This window comes from Lissotriton vulgaris, chromosome 5 (genome assembly GCF_964263255.1).
Source record: "Lissotriton vulgaris chromosome 5, aLisVul1.2, whole genome shotgun sequence".
Lineage (NCBI taxonomy): Eukaryota > Metazoa > Chordata > Amphibia > Caudata > Salamandridae > Lissotriton > Lissotriton vulgaris.
Genome location: NC_141693.1, coordinates 1,642,808,624 through 1,642,832,619, shown reverse-complemented (window position 1 = coordinate 1,642,832,619; position 23,996 = coordinate 1,642,808,624). Strand labels below are relative to the sequence as shown.

At 47.4% G+C, this 23,996-nt stretch overlaps 1 protein-coding gene across 2 annotated transcripts in view; it reads right to left on the bottom strand.

Moving 5' to 3' along the window:
- Positions 1-23,996, bottom strand: part of TMEM98 (transmembrane protein 98) — a 342,838-nt gene that overhangs the window by 190,219 nt on the left and 128,623 nt on the right. For both annotated transcript variants that reach the window (XM_086923789.1, XM_086923788.1), the window contains exon 2: positions 7,151-7,238. The gene's annotated coding sequence lies outside the window, so the exon portion shown is untranslated. The remainder of the gene's footprint in view (positions 1-7,150; positions 7,239-23,996) is intronic.

Genomic DNA, 23,996 nt, shown 5'->3' with positions numbered 1-23,996 from the left:
AATCCGGATCGTGCAGTCCCACACTCCGGCTCTTGCAGTCCCACACTCCGGCTCTTGCAGTCCCACAATCCGGATCGTGCAGTCCCACACTCCGGCTCTTGCAGTCCCACACTCCGGCTCTTGCAGTCCCACACTCCGGCTCTTGCAGTCCCACACTCTGGCTCATGCAGTCCCACACTCCAGCTCTTGCAGTCCCACACCCTGGCTTCTGCAGTCCCACACTCCGGCTCTTGCAGTCCCACACTCCGGCTCTTGCAGTCCCACACTCCGGCTCTTGCAGTCCCACAATCCGGCTCCTGCAGTCCCACACTCCGGCTCTTGCAGTTCCACACCCTGGCTTCTGCAGTCTGGCTCCTGCAGTCCCACACTCCGGCTCTTGCAGCCCACACTGCAGCTCCTGCAGTCCCACACTCCGGCTCCTGCAGTCCCACACTCCGGCTCTTGCAGTTCCACACCCTGACTTCTGCAGTCTGGCTCCTGCAGTCCCACACTCCGGCTCTTGCAGCCCACACTCCGGCTCTTGCAGTCCCACACTCCGGCTCTTGCAGTCCCACACTCCGTCTCCTGCAGTCCCACACTCCGGCTCTTGCAGTTCCACACCCTGACTTCTGCAGTCGGGCTCCTGCAGTCCCACACTCCGGCTCTTGCAGGCCACACTCCGGCTCCTGCAGTCCCACACTCCAGCTCTTGCAGTCCCACACCCTGGCTTCTGCAGTCTGGCTCCTGCAGTCCCACACTCCGGCTCTTGCAGTCCACACTCCGGCTCCTGCAGTCCCACACTCCAGCTCTTGCAGCCCCACACCCTGGCTTCTGCAGTCTGGCTCCTGCAGTCCCTCACTCCGGCTCTTGCAGTCCACACTCCGGCTCCTGCAGTCCCACACTCCAGCTCTTGCAGCCCCACACCCTGGCTTCTGCAGTCTGGCTCCTGCCGTCACACACTCCAGCTCTTGCAGCCCACACTCCGGCTCTTGCAGTCCCACACTCCGGCTCTTGCAGTCCCACACTCCGGCTCTTGCAGTCCTACACTCCGGCTCCTGCAGTCCAACACTCCGGCTCGTGCAGTCCCACACTCCGGCTCCTGCAGTCCCACACACCGGCTCCTGCAGTCTTACACTCCGGTTCCGGTAGTCCCACACTCTGGCTCCGGTAGTCCAACACTCCGGCTCTTGCAGTCCCACACTCCGGCTCCTGCAGTCCTACACTCCGGTTCCGGTAGTCCCACACTCTGGCTCCGGTAGTCCAACACTCTGGCTCTTGCAGTCCCACACTCTGGCTCTTGCAGTCCCACACTCTGGCTTTTGCAGTCCCAAACTCTGGCTCTTGCAGTCCCACACTCAGGCTCTTGCAGTCCACTGCTCCGGCTCTTGCAGTCCAAGACTCTGGCCCCTGCAGTCCCACACTCTGGCTCTTGCAGTCCCACACTCCAGCTCTCACAGTCCTACACTCCGGCTCTTGCAGTCCCACACTCCAGCTCTCACAGTCCTACACTCTGGCTCTCGCAGTCCCACACTTTGGCTCTCGCAGTCCACCACTCCGGCTCTCGCAGTCCCACACTGTGGCTCTCACAGTTCCACACTCTGGCTCTTGCAGTCCCACACTCCGGCTCTTGCAGCCCACACTCCGGCTCTTGCAGTCCCACACTCCGGCTCTTGCAGTGCCACAATCTGGCCCTTGCAGTCCAACTCTCTGGCTCTTGCAACCCACACTTCGACTCTTGCAGCTGAAAGCTCCGGCTCTTGCAGCACCATGCTCCAGCTCTTGCAGCCAACACTCAGGCTCTTGCAGTCCACACTTCGGCTCTTGCAGTCCCACACTCTGGCTCTTGCAGTCCCACACTCCGGCTCTTGCAGCCCACACTCTCGCTCTTGCAGTCCCACACTCTCGCTCTTTCAGTCCCACACTCCAGCTTGTGCAGCCCGTACTCGGACTCTTGCAGCCCGTACTCCGGCTCCTGCAGCCCCACACTCTGGCTCCTGCAGCCCACACTCCAGCTCTTGCAGTCCCACACTCCGGCTCTTGCAGCCTGCATTCCAGCTCTTACAGCCCACACTCCGGTTCTTGCAGCACACACTCCGGCTCTTGCTGTCCCACACTCTGGCTCCTGCAGCCCACACTCTGGCTCCTGCAGCCCACACTCAGGCTCTTGCAGTCCCACACTCTGCCTCTTGCAGTCCCCTCTCCGGCTCCTGCAACCCACATTCCAGCTCTTGTTGCCCACACTCCGGCTCTTTCAGTTCACACTTCTGTGAGTCCATGCTGGCCACGGCTCTAGCTCTTCTTTGCTTGCCCATTGTTCATGTTCGGACACACAGTGTGACTGATGGAGCAGCGCGTACAACATGGCCAACCTCTGTGTCTCCTTTTGACTTGGCTTGACTAAGAGTGCAGACACATGGCCATCTGGCAGACTCTGCAGCCTGACACAGTGTGTGTTTCAGAATTAACATGAGGCTCTGCCATCGGCTGGCTGCCACTCTAAAAGCCTAGAGGTGAGCAGTGATGCCTTCTGTAATACGTAAAGATTCTCTGAATGGTGTACAGGGTTTGGCTTTACCTCGGACACCCCCTTCTAGTGTGCTTGTGAGCTACCAGTAGCTCCTGCACTATTCGTTGGAGAGCCCTCATCTCATCAATAACCCAGGCACTGAGGCTTTGCATATTTTTCAATATTATTCCTGTGCTGAGTATAAAAAAATGACAAGGACATATTAATGTATTTAGGAGAAAGAATATGATATATGATTGTAAAGTACATGTTTTAAAGGCTACAACATTGTGACTTTGTGAATACTTTTCAATAACTGAAAATGGTAATAGAGAAGTGTGGTGCAGGTGTTAATCTGTGCCTTTTGTCTGAATAAAGGGAAGCACCTATATCACATTCCTACAGGCAGGTGGTTTCTGTTAGTGCAATCACCCGAATCATGAATATTATTAGGGCAATTAAATAGGGTAAATAAATGAGGAGTAAACAATCACTCCTTCAAAGCAAGACTCATCAACAGTTGAATTTCCTTTCCTTGGTACATCAACCACGATTTAGGCACCCCTGCATCATAGTTCTCTTGAACAACCAAGCAGTCTGTGGTCCCCCTTTAAGAAACAGCACCCTGAGATTATTTCAGCAAAGCTAAAGACTTCTGTTCACCAGTACTTAATTTGAGATGATAACTGACAGTGCGCATAACTTTTAGGGCATCAGCAATTTGTGACTCATGAGTCCCGATTGTCAACATTACAGGTGAAAATTACTGGTTAATATGGTTCTGTTACTCCACCAGTACCACCAAACTCTATCCACTAATGGCAGAAACAAAGCATTAACCCTTCAAATTCATAGGGTACGCCATATAAATATTATATAAATGGCGTATATGTATATATATTAACCCTGGGCGGAGTTCGCGGAGTGGGGCTTCGCGGAGCTACGCGAAGTGGGCGAGAAACTACGCCCACCTCCGCACTCCGCGTAGCCCCACTCCGCAAACACCACTGGCCGCCAGCCCCGCCACCCGCCTCCCTCCCGCCCTCCCTAAATACTTTGAAATACAATAATCAAATAATTTAAAAGCACTTACCTTGCCGCCGCTGCCCGCCGCGTCCCCGGGGCTCGCGATCTTCCGTCTTCCGTACTAATGCGCATGCGCGGGCGGCCGCGCATGCGCATTTTCTCGTGAAAATGCGCATGCGCGGCCGCCCGCGCATGCGCATTAGTACGGAAGACGGAAGACGGAAGTAAGTGAGCCCCGGGGACGCGGCGGGCAGCGGCGGCAAGGTAAGTGCTTTTTAAATTATTTCATTTCTTTCTTTCAAAGTATTTAGGGAGGGCGGGAGGGAGGCGGGTGGCGGCCAGCTACGCTCCGTCTGCGGAGTGCCGCCTGGCTCCGCCAGCTCCGCAAAATGCGGAGTAGGCGGCGCTACGCACACTCCGCAGACGGAGCGTAGCTGGCCGCCCACCCCTAATATATATATATATATATATATATATATATATATATATATATATATATATATATATATATATATATATATATATATATATATATCAATCAATCAATCAATCAAAGCATTTATATAGCGCACTACTCACCCGGAGGGTCTCAAGGCGCTAGGGGAGGGGGGGTCTGCTACTGCTCGAAGAGCCAGGTCTTGAGCTGTTTCCTGAAGGCGAGGTGGTCCTGGGTCAGGCGGAGGTGGGTCGGGAGGGAGTTCCAAGTCTTGGCGGCCAGGTAGGAGAAGGACCTTCCTCCTGTGGTGGCTCTTCGGATGCGGGGGACGGCGGCGAGGGCGTGGCCGGTCGATCGAAGCTGGCGTGTGGGAGCGTAGAAGTTGAGGCGGCTGTTGAGGTATCCTGGGCCTTGGTTGTGTAGGGCTTTGTGTGCGTGGGTGAGGAGACGGAAGGTGATTCTCTTGTTGACCGGGAGCCAGTGCAGATCTCTCAGGTGTCCGGAGATGTGGCTGCGACGGGGGATGTCCAGGATAAATCGTGTTCAGGCGTTCTGAATCCGCTGGAGTCTCTTCTGGAGTTTGGCGGTGGTTCCGGCGTAGAGGGAGTTGCCGTAGTCCAGACGGCTGGTGACGAGGGCCAGGGTGACCGTCTTCCTGGTCTCGGTGGGGATCTACCGGAAGATCCTACGTAGCATGCGCAGGATGTTGAAGCACGACAAGGAGACGGCGTTAACTTGTCTGGTCATGGAGAGGGATGAGTCCAGGATGAAGCCCAGGTTGCGTGCGTGGTCTGTTGGTTTGGGTGCGCTGCCCAGGGTGGGGGGCCACCAGGGGTCGTCCCAGGCGGAGGGTGAGGATCCCAGGATGAGGACTTCCGTCTTGTCCGAGTTCAGTTTCAGGCGGCTGTTCATCATCCACTTGCCTACGTCTGTCATCCCTTCGTGTAGGTTGGCTCTGGCGGTGGCGGGGTCGTTGGTGAGGGAGAGGATCAGCTGGGTGTCATCGGCGTAGGAGATGAGGTTGAGGTTGTGTTGGCGTGCGATGGCTGCGAGGGGGCTCATGTAGACGTTGAAGAGGGTTGGGCTGAGCGAGGAGCCCTGAGGAAGGCCGCAGATGACTTCGGTGGCTTCTGATCTGAACGGGGGGAGGCGGACTCTCTGTGTCCTTCCGGCGAGGAACGAGATGATCCATTCCAGTGCCTTCTCCTGGATTCCGACGTTGCTGAGGCGCTGCACTAGGGTACGGTGGCAGACAGTGTCGAAGGCCACAGAGAGGTCTAGGAGGATGAGGGCCGCTGTTACTCCGTTGTTGAGCAGGGCTCGGATGTCATCGGTGGCTGCGATCAGGGCGGTCTCGGTGCTGTGGTTGGCCCGGAAGCCAGACTGCGAGAGGTCGAGGGATCCGTTCGACTCGAGGAAGGCGGCCAGCTGCTTGTTGACGGTCTTCTCGATGACTTTTGCAGGATACGGGAGCAGCGAGATGGGGCGGTAGTTCTTGAGGTCGGTGGGGTCGGCTGATGGCTTCTTTAGTAGAGCGCTGAGTTCAGCGTGCTTCCAGCTCTCCGGGAAGGTAGCGATGTCGAAGGAGGTGTTGATGATGTCCCGCAGGTGGGGTGCGATGACAGCGTTGGCCTTGTTGAAGACGTGGTGGGGGCAGGGGTCGGTCGGAGATCCGGAGTGGATGGAGTTCATCGTGCGGACGGTGTCTTCGGTGCTGATCGGGGTCCAGGCGCGGAGGGTGGTGGTGGGGGGCGGTGGTTCAGTCATGGCGTGCGTCGGTTGAGTGCTGAAGCTGTTGTGTATGCCCGCAATCTTGTTGTGGAAGTAGGAGGCGAGTGAGTTGCAGAGGTCTTGTGAAGGGGTGATGTCGTTGTTTCCGGCGTTGGGGTTGGAGAGCTCTTTAATGATGTTGAAGAGTTCCTTGCTGTTGTGTGCGTTGTTGTCCAGTTGTTCCTTGAATGCAGTTTTCTTGGTGGCGTGGATCAGTTGGTGGTGTTTTCGGGTGGTGAGTTTGAGGGCAGTCATGTTGTTCGGTGTTGGGTCTCTGCACCAGACTTTCTCGAGGGCTCAGCAGTTCTTCTTGGAGCTCTTGAGTTCGTCGGTGAACCATGGGGCTTTCCTGCTGCCGGGTCTGCTAGGCGGAGTCTTCAGAGGGGCAAGGTCGTCCGCGCAGTTGCTGATCCACTTCGCGAGGTTGTTGGCCCCCTGGCTTGGGTTCGTTGCGCTGGTAGGAGGGTTCATGTTCAGGGAAGTCGCGAGCTGGTCGGCTGTGATCTTGTTCCAGCTTCTGCGTGCAACCTGTTGCTGGTGGTGGTGGATTGTGGTCCTTTTGAAGCTGAAGTGGACGCAGCTGTGGTCCGTCCAGTGGAGTTCGGTGGCCTGGCTGAAGGAGATGTGCTTGCTGGAGGAGAAGACGGGGTCAAGCGTGTGGCCGGCGTAGTGGGTGGGGGTGGTCACCAGTTGCTTGAGTCCGAGGTCATTGTTGTTCTCCAGGTGGAAGTAGAGGTACCCGAGGAGAATGTAGTCAGCGGAGAGGAGGGCGTGCGGGCTGATGAAGTCGGCGATGTCTTCCCTGAATTGTGTGCGTGGTCCCGGGGGTCTGTAGATGAGGGTGCCTCTGAGGGTGGTCTTGGGGTTGATGTGAATCTGGAAGTGCAGGTGTTCAGCGGGTGCGAGGGTGTCGTCGGTGTTGGTCGTGATGCGGATGGAGTTCCTGTGGATGATATATATAAAAATATATATATATACTGACCGAAATAGTTTTATGGTAGATTATAAAGTGCCCTGAAGTCAGTCACGCCCAATGAACAGCTTCAGTCACAATATCACAATATATGGAGGTTCCTATGAAGTAACAGTCACACTAGTGGCAGAAGTGGGCAATGGGACTTCTTCCTAAGAAAATGTTTGCCCATCTGTTCTTATTGATTTTTAAAAATTAAGGCCTGCTGTTCACCTTTTCTCCCCTCTTCCCAATGGCAGATATAGAAGAATGTAAATAACCCGCAGCCTTTATTCTTAGCGGGGCTGGGATATGAAGCTGGTTGCTGGCAGTACCCCAATTAACCACTGACCCAATACTCCAATCTCAGTGATCTAAGTTTCGTAATGCCACCTCCACTGGTGTATGATCGAGTGCACAACGCAAGCACTAAAGTCTGGCACACAAACAGCGCCATAGAAAAAGAAAACAGACTACTTACAGAAACCTGGATTAACACTGCTGCGGCTAGACAGGAAGACAGAACCTCAAGTAGCTAGAAGAGTTGGCAGTTCTGGCAGGTGCAGGGACTACAATACAATCCAAAATAGAAATAAAGAAAATGATTAACACACATTAGAAAATGCATCAACATTAAATGAACAAGGAACTCCTAACTACTACTAACACTCAAGGGAAGGCAGGAGGGAATGTAAACAGGCCATGAAATTAGAGCACACCTTACAGGTACAGACAGGAAGAGCTATGGCCTATACATACTTACATAATGCTAGCAAAGCAGATAACATCCTTTTTATTATAAAAATATGCAACACCACAGTTCCTACTGTTTCAAAACACATGGCACTTTTCGGTAACAGGTCTCTGGGCCGGATTCACAGAACTAACTTAAGGCAAAATCCTAAACTTACTACCATTTTGGTATTCACAGACGGCACTTACTCATTTTGGTATTCACAGAAGGCACTTACTCATTGCATTTTCCTTTCATACATTCACAGAAGTTAGGAGTCCTAACTTTAGGACTCCTAAATGACTTCTGTGAATACCGAAAGCCTTAAAGTTAGTATTTTTCTCAGTTTAGGAGTAGTAAAGTTAGAAGTCTTAACTTTAGGACTCCTAAATGCCTTCTGTGAATACCGAAAGTCTTAAAGTTAGGATTTTTCGCAGTTTAGGAGTCCTAAAGTTAGGAGTCCTAACTTTACTACTCCTAAATTGAGAAAAATCCTAACTTTAAGACTTTCGGTATTCACAGAAGGCATTTAGGACTCTTAAAGTTAGGACTCCTAACTTCTGTGAATACCAAAATTAGTAAGTGCCTTCTGTGAATACCAAAATTAGTAAGTGCCTTCTGTGAATACCAAAATGGTAGTAAGTTTAGGATTTTGTCTTAAGTTAGTTCTGTGAATTGGACCCAGTGAGTCTGGTTAATTTACAATTTGAAATAATATGCAGGGTCTGTCTTTAGAATTGTTCCATTCTAAAGAAGGCTGTTTGGGATCTTATGATAGTCTCACTATGGCGAGTTTGGGGTGCCCCTAGGATAACGAGGGAAGGTGTGTCTTCAGCTATGCATTCTAGTCTTTAATCATAATCTGATTTCTCCAGCAGACAATATTACAGGATCTGGGAACTAATGGTTACCAAGAATTGCAGTGCTATAGGGTCATCGTCATCTATATATGCAACATTTTCTTATAATGCCAGTCACTTCTATGCCCATATTTTCATCTAAAATGTAAATGTTATTACAACGTTTTATAAGATAGGAGGCTTATTTCCAAATAGCTCTGTTCACCAACAAATGTTTGAAAGTCAGAAATCTGTGCACGCATATAACTGCATTTTCCTTTCATACATACAGTTCCCCAGCACATGCTTAATGTCTTGCACACAATAAATCATAGGTCAGTGTAGACAAAAGTATCAAGTATCAATTCCTTTATTCTTCTTCTTTCGTAGTTGCACCACTCCAAGCCAACACGTGTTTCGTGGCTATTCGGGTATCAAGTCCTACGACTTCTTCAGGGCTCATAGAATGTTATGTTGTACTTTGCTCACGGTCATAATTCCAACCCGTAGGCTGTCAGGCTGTCCGTATCTCTGCTTCTTTAGTGTGCACGATCCCCCAGTGTCCAACAATGTCGTGAGGATGGGAATTAAGTATCTGTGCACAAGAATATCCACGTGCAGATATTTCGAGCAGCTTATACGGAGGAGTTTTGGAAGAAAAGGGCATTGCGAGACGAGTGACCGCTATCATTCTGTGAGCCCTGAAGAAGTCGTAGGACTTGATACCCGAAGAGCGACGAAACACGTGTTGGCTGAGAGTGGTGCAGCTACGAAAGAAGAAGAATAAAGGAATTGATACTTGATACTTTTGTCGACCCTGACCTATGATTTATCATGTGAAAGACATTAAGAGTGTGCTGGGGAACTTGATTTATTAACTGGGTGGTCTAGGCCACATTACAGGGAGAGGGGTACCTTACGAGCACCGCGCCATAGACACTGGACATCTGGATAAGGTGTACTTTTCCTAGGGGCCCCACTACCCTGATACTAAGCCCCCCATAATGAAGAAGCATTTTCATTTCAATTCAAGTGAGCTGCTGAGGATGTGATAAATATGTTGTGGAGTTCTACAATGTCATAGCATTTACAAGAAAAACAGGTAATATTCACCCATTAAAAATAAAAAGAAATAACTTGGTGATTGCTGGAATGTGTGGGGTTTAAAAACATTTTCAGGGTTTGGGGGGACATTTTTGGTTAATGCTTCACAGCTATTTCCATGGAGTTAAAACGTTTTAACCTGTTTTGATATTAGATGGTCTAAAGAAGGGTAATCAACATCATTTGCTGGATGATACCCAATTTGGGTTTAGGCAAGGCCATGGGACAGAAACTGCACTGATAAAGGCGGCTGATGAGATCAGGACAATTCTAGATCATGGTGGGGCGGTGGCCCTCATATTGTTATATCTTTCCGGTGCCTTTGACACGGGCGATCATTCCACCTTGATCGACCGTGTCTCAACACTGGGGGTCAACCATCTAGCCAGAGATCTCATAGCCTCGTTCCTGGCTAACCGCACCCAATCGGTGAAACTGGGCACATTTTACTCCCCCACATCCTCATTGTCATGCGGGGTGCCCCAGAGATCATTGCTAAGTCCGACACTATTTAATATCTATGTGTCAGACTTGGCGAGGGTCATAAAATCATATGGGCTGAGTTTAACCACCTATGCAGACGACACCCAATTGGTGTTGGCTGTTCATAACGATGGATTGGCAGAGGCATCGAGATTCCAGGAGGCTATGCTAGCCATAGGGTCCTGGATGTCGATGAACTGCTTAAAATTAAACTCAGACAAGACGGAGGTGATGACTTTTGGCAACTTGTCTCCGGCATGGCCAGACAGTTGGTGGCCTATTGATCTGGGCACCCCGCCAGTACCTGTAGCCAAGGTCTGAAATCTTGGGGTCAAATTTGACACCAAATTAACATTTCACCATCATGTTAATGCAGTGATCTCATCCTTTTTTTTCACTCTCAGAAAAATCAAAAAAATACTCCCTTATTTAACTCCTGCGGCAGGAAAAACTCTTATAACCACTCTAATATTTTCAAAATTGGACTACTGCAATGCCCTCTTGCTGAATGCCCAGGAGCATGTCTTGGACAAATTGCCATCGGTCCACAATGTGGCGGCAAGAGTACTACTTTCCATCCCCAAGCATCATTCCGTCTCTGCGGCCATACGTCAGCTGCATTGGCTGAGAGTCAGAAGCCGCATACAATTTAAAGCCCTCTGTATCGCGTATAAGGCCATTCACAACTCTGGACCACAATTTCTAATAAAGGCCTTCAAGATCTACACTCCGAGCAGGCCCCTTCGCTCGGCATCCAACTACCTTCTTCCTCTCCCTCGCACTAGAACAGTTGCCTGGGGAGACAGACATTTCCTAGTAGCTACTGCGAGGCTCTGGAATACTCTTCCTTTTACCATCAAGACCAGTCCAACGCTTTTAATTTTCCGTAAACAACTCAAAACCTGGCTCTTTGACCAATGACTTCCTTCAGCATGAAATATGTCAATTGACTATCCTCTGCGCCGAGACACCTTCGGGTATTTGTGCGCAATACATATCTAATAAACATAAACATAAACATAAAATATCGAGTAAAAAATATCGAATGGACATAATATTGAGTTTAAAATATAGAATGGACAAAATATCGAATGGACAGAATATAGACATAAAAATATCGTTTTTGATGTAAGTAATGTAATATCGAATGTTAAAAATATAAATAGTTAAAATATCGAAGTATATAATATAGGTTATTAAAAATATCGAATTTTTAATAATATCAAATTTTTTATAGTGTTTTTTATGTTATTATGTGTGTGAAAAGTGTGTATTTATGTTATAATTTATTTTAATTAATGAATTTTGTTTTTTTAATTTTTGCGTAATTTAATTTTGTAGCGGGTTGTGGGTTTATAGGGGAATAGGGTGGGAAGAAATTCAATTATAATTAATTAAATATGTAAATTTATTTATTGTTATTCATTTTTAATTAATTGTTAAATAATTTTTATTTGGTAATTAATTACATTTTAATTGGCAATTAATTTTAATTAATTAATTAATTGCTAATTATGTTCATTTGACTAATTTATTTTCTGTAGCGGGTTGTGTGTTTATAGGGGAATTGGGTGGGAAGTAATTTATTTGGTTGTGTGTTTATAGGGGAATTGGGTGGGAAGTAATTTATTTATAATAATTAAATATGTAAAATGATTTATTGGTATTTATTGAGGAATAATTGTTAATTAATTTTTTATGGGTAATTAATTACATTTTAATTGCCAAATAGTTTTATTTAATTGATTAATTGCTAATTATGTTAATTTTACTAATTTATTTTCTGTAGTTGGTTGTGGGTTTATAGGGGAATAGGGTGGGAAGTATTTTATTTATAATTAATTAAATAATTCAATGTATTTAATTGTATTTAATTTGAATTAATTGTTAATTGATTTTTAATTGTTAATTAATTAATTGTTAATTTGTAATTAATTTGTGTTAATAGGTAACATATTTGTAATATTTAAATTTAATTTGAAATTTTAATTGATTAATTATTATATTATATTAAATTGGTAATTACTTTAAATACATTTTTTATAGATATTAATTCAATTTTATTTAAATAATATATGAAGTATTTACTTTCCCTACTGTTGCACTCTCTGGAGTTGGAATAGTAATTTTTACCCCTACGCTATCCAACGCTTTCCCTACTGTTGCACCCACTGGAGTGGGAATAGTAATTTTTACCCCTATGCTATCCAACGCTTTCCCTACTGTTGCACTCACTGGAGTGGGAATAGTAATTTTGACCCTCCCGCTATCCAATACTTTCCCTACTGATGCACTCACTGGAGTGGGAATAGTAATTTTGACCCCTACGCTATCCAACGCTTTCCCTACTGTTGCACTCTTTGGAGTGGGAATAGTAATTTTTACCCCTACGCTATCCAACGCTTTCCCTACTGTTGCACTCTTTGGAGTGGGAATAGTAATTTTTACCGCTACGCTATCCAACGCTTTCCCTACTGTTGCAATCATTGGACTGGGAATAGTAATTTTAACACTCTCGCTATGCTATGGTAATAATATTGTATATTTTTTAATAATAATATGTTAATATATATATGGTTTAACAAATCAAATTGTATTATTTTTTTATAACTTAAATTCATTATTTAATACTTTTAAGTATGTTTAAGTATATTTTAGTTATTTATTTTTAATATTTATTTAATTTTACATACATTTTAATAAATTCGATATTTTTATAAAGTACATATTTTTAAACTATATTTTTGATTCGATATTTTTGTACTTACCTATTTGTAGATTGGACTTCGATATTTTTGTAGTCGATATTTTGGAGTCGATATTTTAAATGCCTATATTTTTGTAGTCGATATTATGTCAGTGATCCCTAAAGAAGGCATGTACAACCAAACAGTAAGGAAAAGAATCATGGTTACATTTGCCAACATGCAGGTCTCATTCCTAGAACTATAATGTTTATAACAATTGGCATGTGATAGCTTCAAGCAATAGTTTTGCTGGAAATGTTCTACAGAGTGGAATGATTCCATCATCGCAAGATCCGACATTGCGGTTTTGTAACTTGTTATGTTATGCAGGTCAGATGGTAAAGTTATGTGTTGTAGACTCACTCTAAGCTTTACTCTAAGCTTGTAAAAGTTGCTTTACTGAAGTGTGATCTAATGTGAGAAAAATACTGAAAAGGGAGCATTTGCTTAGTTTAAAAGGATGAAAAATAAGGAACATCCCACAAATTTCGAGAGGAGGTAGAGAATACAATGTCCGTCTTCCAAAAACAAAAGTGTTGTGTGCAAATGTGCAGTTCTCCTTAGAGTATAATATCTTGTGATACTTTCGTACCTTGGTAAAGAGTATAATATCTTGTGATGCTTTCGTACCTTGGTAACAGTGGCCTGCTTCCCTTTCTTAATACCGTCTTGCATTTCTTTTATTATCTAAAGCTTTACCCTATCGGATTCAAATAAATACTGCTGCACGTTCTTCCCAATTCTGAAATATCTTTCTCAATAACAAAATTCCTTCCTCGGTTCACAAAGTCCACATTAGCCTCCTCCAATTCATTTTTAGATCTCGGCTACAGGCAGCTTTATCTGCCATGTGCAAGATCTATTGCTAAAACTAGAATACATATACTTAGAGTGGGCTTTGACTCAGCCCCTTGTATATGATTTGTTTTCTTTATCCTGATTTGATGACTTTCCTCCCCATTCTGCCATATCTATCTCAATAACAAAATTCCTTCATCAATTCACAAAGTCCACATTAGCTTCCTCCAATTCATTTTTAGATCTCGGCTACAATCAATCAACAAATCACTCAGGTTCTGTAACGTGCAGCTAATCACCCGCGAGGGTCTCAAGGCGCTAGGAGGAGAGGGGGGCAGCTCCATTGAGTTCTGGGGTCATCTGAAGAGCCAGGTCTTGATGCCCTCCCTGAACTGGAGCAGTGTAGGGACTTGCCAGAGGTGGAGGGGGAGGTGGTCCAGGCCTTGGCTGAGAAGTAGGCAATGGACTTCCCTTCCGTTCTGGTCTTGTAGATGCGTGGGGTGGTGGCCAGGGAGAGGTCAGCTGATCAGAGGTGTCTCTTTGGTGCGTGGAAGGAGAAGCGGTTGTTTAGGTAGGCTGGTCCGATGTTGTGGAAGGCCTTGAATGTGTGAGTGAGGAGCTTGAACGTTATTCTTCTTCCGATGGGGAGACAGAGTGGTTGTGACGGGGGATGTCTAGGATCAGTATGGCTGTGGGGTGTTGGACTGTCTGGAGTTTGCGGAGTAGTTTCTTATTGATTCCGGCATAGAGGGCATTGCCATAGTCCAATCTGCTGCTAATGAGGGTGTGCATGACCGTTTTTCTGGATTCGGATGGGATCCATCTGAACGTTTTACTGAGTTGCGGAGAGTGTTGAAGTAGGACAAGGATAAGGCCTTGATCTGGTGGTTCATCATGTGCGATGAGTCGAGTATGATGCTGAGGTTTTGTGCGCACTCAGTCGGGGTGGGGGGGTTTCCGATGGCAGGGAGCCATCAGCTGTCTTACCACGTGGAGGGGGTGAAGCCAAGGATGAGGACTTATGTTTTCTTGGAGTTGAGTTTCAGACAGCTCTTCTTCATTCAGGTTGCAACGGCTTTCCTCCCTTCTTGAAAGGTGTGCCTGGTAATGTTGGGTTCTTTGATGAGGGAATGGATGAGCTGGGTGTCTTTGGGGTAGGAAACAATGTTTCTGACGATGGTTGCGAGGAGGGCCATGTAGATGTTGAAGAGGTTGGGGCTGAGGGAGGATCCCAGGGGCACTGCATATCTGGTCTCCTTTGGTTCCGAGAGGCAGAGCCGGAGTCTTATTCGCTGACTTCTGCCTGTGAGATATGAGCATACTCAGCCAAGGGCTTTTCCGCAGATGCTGGTATCATGGAGTCTGGTGGGTAGTGTGCAGTGGGAGATGGTGTGGAAGTCAGCTGAGAGGTCCAGGAGGATGAGGGCTGCTGTTTGGCCCTGGTCGAGGAGGGAGAGGAAGTAGTCGGTGCTCGCGAGTAGAGCGGTCTCTCTGTTGTGGTTGCTGTGGAATTCAGATTGGGAGATGGGTGTTGACAGCCTTTTTGATGACCTTGGCTGCAAATGGAAGCAGGGAGATGGGCCTGAAGTTCTTGAGGTCCATTGGGTCTGCGGAGGGTTTCTTCAGGAAGGGGTTGACTTTGGCATGTTTCCAGTCATCGGGGAATGTGGTGGGTTTGAGGGAGCAGTTGATCGTCCAGCGTAGTATGGGTGTGATGTCCGTGGAGGCTCTGTGGAAGATGTAGGGTGGGCAGGGTCTGAGGGTGCTCCGGAGTGGATGGTCTTCATGGTCTTTAGGGAGGTGTCTTCTGTCATGAGCGATATCCAGGTGAGTAGGGTCTGTTGGTTGGCGACGCTGGGGTTGGGATCTGGAGTGGTAAGGAGGTCTTGGTTGTCAAAGTTGTCGTAGATCATTTTAATCTTGAGGTGAAAAAAGGTGCTGAGTCTGTTGCAGAGGTCTTGGGAGGGTGGGACGTCTTTTGTTTCGCTGTAGGGTTTGGCAAATTCATTGTTGATGGAGGAGAGTTCTTTAGTGTAGGGGGTGTTGGTGAGGATTCTGTCTTGGAGGAATTTCTTCTTTGTGGATTTGATAAGTTGGTGGTTTGCTGTAGTGGCTGCTCTGTAGGCAGTGTATGTTTCTGGGGTTCTGTTTCTCCTCCATTTCTTTCCAAGTCATCGGCAGGAGCGCCTGGGTCCTCGGAGTGCAGGGGTGAACAGCTAGCTTTCTTGATGTGTCATTCTGTGGATTTCTTGCGGTAGGTGAGAGTGTCGGCGCAGTACGTGATCTAGCGGTGAAGATTGCGTCCCCAGGTGTTAGCGTCTGCCATTGGTTGTGGGGTGCTGATGAGGGACGAGGTGAGCTGGTATTCGGTGACTTTGTTCCAGCTTTTGCAGGAAAGGCGATGGGCGTGCCTGTGTGCGGTGGGTTTTCTGAAGGAGAAGTTGATGCAGTGGTGGTCTGTACAGAGGAGTTCCGCAGTGTGGCTGTAGGGGACCCTGTATCCTTCTGCGAAGATAGGGTAGAGTGTGTGTCCCACTGTGTGCATGCGGGCAGTGACCAGTTGCTTCAGTCCTATGATGGCAAGGTTCTCTAGGAGGATGGTGGTGTTGGGATCATTATTGTTGTTCAGGTGCAAGTTTAGGTCTCTGAGTAGGATGTAGTCAGTGGAGGTGAGGGCGTGGGGTGCAATGAGGTCGGCAATGGTGTTGGTGCAAACAGCGCGGGGCCTGGCGGCCTGTCGATGTGGGTTCCGCGGAGTGTCGTTTTAGCGTTTGTCTGGATCTGGAAGTGGAGGTGCTCCATGAGAGTCGCAGTGTCCTCCGGGCTCGTGGTTGTCATGCAAAGGGTGATTTTGTGGATGATGGCGATGCCTCCTTCTGGGCGGGTGGTTCAGTCTTTCTGCAGGATCTTGTATCCATCGGTAATGGCGGTGGCAATGTCAGACGCTGAGTTGACGTTGGTCCAGGTTTCTGTGAGGAAGGCATGTCGGGCGCGTGTGTGTTATGGAGTTCCTGGGTTTCTATGGTGTGCTTGTGTAGGGAGCTCACATTGAGGAGGATGCAGTTGACTGGTTTGTAAGCAGTGTTGTCTGGTAGGCTGGGGCGGCTACTGGGGTCTGGAGGTGAAGGTGCCGTGGCAGTGTCAACAGGAGATCGGGCCTTGGGTGTTGCTCGGCTTCGAAAGCTGCCAGTGGTTGCTGCGTCCAGGGTTGAGAGCGTAGATGGTGCTGGAGTCATATTGGAGGCGGGTCAGAGGACCAGGGCCCCTAACGCGGTCCGGTCGCGGACGGGCTCAGATGGGCTTGCCTTTGGTGCGTTTTGAGCACGCCAGCGGATCAGCCGCCATTAAGTAGGGGTCGGGGGAGGGTGGTCAACTGGCAGGCAGGAGTGGGAAGGACACACTGGAGCCGGGGAGGGGCTGCAGCATGGAGCAAGAGGACAGCAGAGAGCAGAGAGAGGAGAGAGAAAAGAAGAAAAAGAGAGAAAAGATAAGAGGGCACAGAAAAGCCAAGAGAGGAAGAAGAGCAGAGCGCTCTCCCTCTGGACCACCAGGGATGAGACACAGGCAAGAGCCTGCGGGTGAAGGAGGGCTTCGAACACCCAGCAGTGGTCAGCAAATGGAGAGCTCAGCGGGCAGCACTTAGGGTGGAGCTGTGCAGGGGTAGAGCAGTCACACTGACCAGGCTACAAACAGCTTTATCTGCCATGTGCAACATAAATTGCTAACACTATAATACATATACTTCGAGTCGGCTTTGACTCAGCGCCTTGCATATGATTTGATGGCTTATGGTCCATTTCATTTTCCTTATCCTGATTTACTGACTTTACTCCTCAATCTTGAATTTGTCCCACCCAGAAGCATTTCAGTCTCACAGTATTCTGATTAGATGAGTTGTATCCTTCAACAGTATGTTTGAGGACTCTTTCTTCCATTTGTTTTAAGCCCTCAATGGGAGTGCATATTTCCTAGCTCTCTTGCACTTTTTACTGTTACTTCCCCTTGTTCCCCATCCTTTGTTTTCACTCCTACCTCATGCTACCTACCCCACCCCAAACCGCATTCACGTCCCTGTGGTTTTTACTCTTCACAAGACATGGTGGGCATCTTGGAATCCAAGTTTACCAGCCATGCTTTTGAGGAGAGCTTTCTCTGCATGAATGATCAATGATACTGAGACTGGGATAACTGCAACGGGACACAATATGCCTGTCGTACACCTATTTGACTGCCCTCCAGTCTGGTGATCCCTCCTGCAATGACTGCAAAGGTTGCAAATGCCGCTGAAATATTATCGTGGGATTGATGCTGGTTTCTCATCACCGAACAGTATTTGTGAGACAACATATTCAATAATAATCAAAGGCTGGTAAATGACAACAACTTTGATCGTAGTCATATACTTTTTTTATTGGGCACAGCCATGTTAATTCTTGTATTTGAGGAGCACCTCAATGCCTTTTCACATGACTAACAGTAAAGCTAATAGCACACTTCAATTGATTTTCATTAGTGCACTTAGGAACTGGAAATATGTCCCCAAGCTCATCAAAAGTGCCAAAACCTTGCTCAATTTCAGGAAAGATGGACCTCTTTAAAGAACGTTAAACACAGCATATATCCCGGGGTCTAAAAGTAAAGAACCCAAATACTATGACTATCCAAGACTCATTCTGAAGCTAAATCCTATGTAATATACAAAACTTGTATGGATTCCCATCACTCACCATTCCAGGTGACATGCTTCATCATCTGGGTCTCCTTTAAATAGGGCTTCAACTCCACCCTATTGATGGAGGAGCCCAAGGATGTTTTAAGTGTTAATACAGATGTGAGCAAGTGTTATTATAGAGTGTATGGGAATAGTGCAGTGTAGTTGAAAATGTGAAGTTTAAAATTGAAGCGTGTACAAACCACAATTTATTCTTGTCCGACACGATCAATGGTTAAAAACAGAGCATAAGAACAGTTTCAACAGATAGCTGACCGTAAATAGTCAATCGGTCAACATGCTTCTGCACCTATAGGCAAATGTACACCCAGTGCTTTCATCAGGACCTATTAAGTATTGATGCTACTGCAATAGGGAAAAGTAAATAAAACATAAACTTGAAAAATACCATAAAAGATTTACTGTGGAACAATATAACCTCTTTAAAGAACACCAAATCAGGATGCAGCCACAGACACAAACCAGCTGCCTCTCAAATCACTTTTTGACTGCATATTTGTCTTTGACTCGTACCGTGCCTTTGGGCAGGTTTGCGCTATACATACATATATATGTATAGATATACATACTAAAATGCAGTACTTAAGAGGTTTATATAAAGGTTGTTTGGGCTCACTTGCACCCAAAGTGAGTGTTCACACTAAACACAATCAATGTTAGCAGCTAAGACATATTTGGCCAATTTATTATACAATATAGAACCTACATTTTTTAAGCACTGTACATAGTTTTCTGGAAGCATGAATGAATGCTATGGTATTGACAACATGTCTTAGGGTCACCGAAATATATTGGTCAGACTTTGTTCCATCTCCTATTAAGAAAAATTAGTCTAACAGTAAATAAAGTCAAAATAACCCATCAGGGTGTCAACAGATCAGTTATCAAGTATGCACAGAGAGGCTTGGATAGCCTTGGGATGGCTGTACTTTCCTTGGAGGAGGCAACCCAAAGCATGAATAACTACTCTCCATGCTTGGAACAATGTATTAAGCTATAACACTGCATTGCAGAGTCTATTTTCTTACCGTCTCTTCTCTATTCACTAAATCTAATCTAACACTCTATGGGGTAGTCCATTTTCCTAAATCCACCCTACTATATTTTCTCAATCTGCTCTGTCTCAAATACCATTTAAGTGAGTCTATGCCTTCTCCAGTATCCTGTCCCTAATAATGTTAGTGCTTCATGGAAGCTTTCAGAACTACACCTCTGTAAAACTATTTTCCCTTGTTAATACCTATAAATCTACGGTACACATAATCCATCATATATCAGCAGTTAGAAAAGAAACAAGCATTGGAAATGCAATAGGTCTCGCAGTAGGAAAGTTTGAGCTATTGGTCTTATAAATGACATTTTTTTATTTATGTTTTGTTTTTTAAAATAGCTAAATTAAAAGCTTTGTCATTTACAATGCCAATAGTTATAACTTTTGCAAATGTGACACCTATAGCATTTGTAATGCAACATGTTTTGCATTTACGTGACTTAGATGTATTGATATTACAAATAACAATGCTTTTTGATTTATTTAAATAATTAATACTTAAATAATGTATTTATTTGTAATGGCAATAGCTTAAACTTTTGTAATTAACTTTTGTGAAGATTATGTTCAGTGTTTTTTATTGTGACGAAAATTCAAGAACAGAAGTGAAATATTAACATTTTTTTGTGATTTGTAATAAAGCTTGAAAACCGCTTGAAACATTGAAAGAACATATTTGAACCAGTGAAGCTGTGAACTGCAGCCCTGCATTCATGGGACAGAAGAAACCCAGAGGAACAGTGCATGATGGGAAGTTCAGAGGTCACAGCGCGAGGAGGGGGGGGGGGGTTTGTCGACGCATTAGCTAGCACAACTGACTCTTCAAGTGGGGTCAAAACTTTGACCGGTCCGAAGCTGGGGTGGAGACGAACACCGAAAGAGGGGACAATCCTAACCAAGAGAAAATGGTGGGGTGTGTAAGTGCAAGAGCTGCGGACTGGGGACCGGGTTCGACTCAACATCCTGTGGTATAGGGCAACACACATATAATATACAAACCCGACCTTGTGTATGGTAACTGGTGCCGAGTTGGCGCTATATAAAACTATTTTTATTTTTAAGAAAGATGCTTCTAAAACTGGACTCAGTCAATAATGTAGCGGTGCATCCATGAGACGGAGGGGAGTAATCATTGTCACACTAAGTACAACGCGGCGCTGCGAGTTGCCCATGGGCACATCGGGATAAGTGTCGCGACTGCATCTGATCACATCGCGATACAAGTGATTAACTCCTTCACACAGCTACAGCAAAAAGGCTGATTAGCCCACGATCACACCGTTAAACACCAGCGACGCTGGGATTAGCCCGGGATCACCACGGGGATACAAAGTGTGCACGGGGTCAAGGAAGATTGGGGTCGGGGGTGCTACAAGTGTCCGACCAATGGTCATAGTGAGACCGGAGATAGGGAAGGCATTGATTATTCACGGTCCCCACCGAGACCAGGAAGTCGGAGTGACTGTCTTAAGTGTCAGACCGAAGCTGCAGCAAGGCGCTATGTAGGGCGCGCAGCCTCGCTGGGGAAGGAGGGGGTGATCAGACCAAGTGGGTGGTATAGTCAGCCCAGGATCACATTTGGAGACCAGGGAGGAGCCGAGATTGGAACAGTACCACCACGAAGGCCCAATGATGTGGTCGCATTCTCCAGAGCGACACTGGATATTTGTCATCGGAGTGCTAATGGTGATCCGGCCAAGGTCACAGGGAGATGCGGGGAGGCGCTGTGATCAGCCGTGACTCACCCCGAGGCCGAGGGAGGAATTGTGACCAGCCGAGGATATATGATAAGTGGGTAAAATACACCCAAACATTCTGTTTCCCACCTCATTTACAGGGCATCCACTATAGCGCAAACCTGCTTCAACAGAGGGACTCGAGGGGCTATGACAGGCGTGACTATTGACTCAGTGAACTCGCTTTGTCACTGTTGGCAAGTGTGCAAGTGCATGAATGGGAGAATGTCTATACACTTGGATGGGTGACTGGATGCATTTATGCATGACGGAGAGCACGTATGGATGGATCGTTGAATGGGGGGTGAGTATGCAGATGGTTGAATGAGTGAGTCCATAGATGAACGGATGAGTGAGGGCATGGATGGATTGTTGAATGAGTGGGCGAGTCTGCAGATGGTTGAATGAGTGAGTCCATAGATGAACAGATGAGTGAGTGCCTCGAAGAATGCTCACTTGGGCGAGTGAGCACATGGATAGATCGTTGAATGAGTGGGCGAGTCTGCAGATGGTTGAATGAGTGAGTCCAACTGCAAGAGGGCTGTGAATCTCAGAACCAAGCGGAACATCGAGTAAATGTGTGAGCAGAGTTTTTTTTTTTTTTAAACCAGTGGGAGGATTAGGAATTCTTCAGGCCACTGAGGGTGCATGGGGAGGGGGGAGGAGGGAGGAGAAATGTGTCTTGGCCGCAGCAGGGGGCGGAGCAGGGAGAGCGGCCTTTGAAATGCACTTCACACGGCCGGCCGGCCGTGAAACTGAAAGCACGGCCGGCCGGCCGTAAAACTGAAAGCACGGCCGGCCAGCCGTGAAAGCCTTTGATGCCGCAGGGGGCGGAGCGGCACCAAGCTGGGCAACAGATGGATGGCGATTTGATGCTGTGCACGCGCATTTTAGGTCAATGCGCTTACGCATTGACCTAAAACCGCACGGGCACAGCACCAAATCGCCAGTTGGGTAAAGTCTGTTTAAAGCCCTATAGTCTCGCTCTGCTCAATGCGCATGCGCATTGAGAGCCGAGACCTAAAAAGGAAGCACTTTTATGTAATTCTTAAGTATGATGGAATCAAAGATTTTAATAGGGTCAAAGTACTGTGTGGGGAGTTGATGCGTAGTTTCTTACTGCGGCCCGGTGACGATGCAACAAGAAGGCGCCTTGCTACAATGCGATGATCCGGGGGGATACGACAAAATGGCATCTTTGATGCGATGCGACAATGTGGATGCAATGAGTGCACGCCCGACGGCCGTGCGGCAACTCTGTGAACTCTTGAGCCGCAACAGGCCCTGCGACACGCTTCTGCGGTGATGCGACGTCAACCAGCTGCGGCGGCGACGCGCTTCTTCCTCGATACATCACGCTTCCAGCTCCCAGCGACACGCAGTCTCCAGAGGGCCCAACACAACAGCAGGCACCTCTCTGCAGGCAGAATTCCCAGCAAGGAAATTCAGGGGGAGCTGGTGGTTAAGTCTTGGTGTCCCTGTGACTTCAGACAGGAGGCAAGCTCAGTTTCAAGCCCTTGGAGATCTTCATCGAGATGATAAAAGTACACACAAAGTTCGTTTCCTTGGCAATAAAGAAACCACTGCAGGCCAACCCCAAACAGCAAACAGCACAGGGGCAGTCTCGAAATTGTGAGCCCGAAATGGAATTTACTGTAATTCACTATAAGGACATGCCACACACATCAAGGCATGTCCTACCTTTTACATACAATGCACCCTGCCCATTGGGGCACCTTGGACCTACCTTAGAGATGACTAATATGTAGAAAAGGGAAGGTTTAGGGACTGTCAAGTGGGTGCACTTGCCAAGTCGACAGGGCAGTCACAGACTGCACACAGGCTCAGCAATGGCAGGCCTGAACCATATTTTACAAGCTACTTCTGTGGGTGGCACAACCAGTGCTGCAAGCCCACCAGCAGCATTTTGATTTACAGGCCCTGGGCACACATGGTGCACTGTGCTAGGGTCTGACAAGTAAATCAGATAAGCCAATCATGGAGTCACTAATCCATTACAACAATTTACTACAGGGAGCACTTGCACTTTGGCACTGAACAGCAAAGTGCACACAGCTTCTAGACCAGCTAAACCAGATGAGGCAACAGGAGACCCACGCCAATGGTGCCAAGTCTAACACGTGTCCCCTCCAGCTGAAATATGAGGGGAACTACCCACCCTCTTGGGAGTTCTCTTCACTAAGGCTGAAAAATCTGGACAGACCATCAGCAACGGCGTGTTCTATACCAGGGCGGAGTTCCACTGTGAAGTCCATCCCCTGTAGGGAAATGGACCACCTCAACAGCTTTGGATTCTCACCCCTCATCTGCATCAGCCATCTGAGGGGCCTGTGGTCTGTCTGAACCCGGAGGTGGGTCCCAAACAAGTATGGTCTCACCTTCTTCAGTGACCAGACCACAGCAAATGCCTCACGCTCAATTGCACTCCACCTCTGTTCCTGTGGAAGTAACCTCCTACTTATGAAGGCTACAGGTTGGTCTAGGCCCTCCTCCTTCATCTGTGAAAGAACAGCCCATACACCATGCTCTGAAGCATCTGTCTGCACAATTATATATTTGCAGAAGTTGGACGCCTGAAGCACGAGCGCCGTGCACATGGCAGTCTTCAGGGCATCAAAGGCTTTCGGACAGGTGTCAGTCCAATTCACTTTCTTGGTCTGCTTCCTGGAAGTCAGCTCTGTCAAGGGTGCAACAATGCTGCCATACCCCTTGACAACCCTCCTGTAGTACCCTGTGAGTCCCAAAAGGGCTCTCACCTCTGTCTGGGTCTTGGGGGGTTCCCAAGCCAGGATAGTATCTATCTTGGGCTGTAGGGCACCACCTGGCTGCTCCCAACCTGGTGTCCCAAGTACACCATTGAACCCTGCTCGATCTGGCACTTACTCGCATTGATCGTGAGGCCTGCCTTCCGTAGCGCCATCAACACTTCCCAGAGGTGGCGCAGATGTTCTTCCTAACTGGCGCTGAACACTGCTATGTCATCCAGGTAGGCAGCACTGAAATCTTCCAGTCCAGCAAACACCTGGTTGACCAACCTCTGAACGGTGGCAGGGGCATTCTTCATCCCAAAGGGCATAACTCGG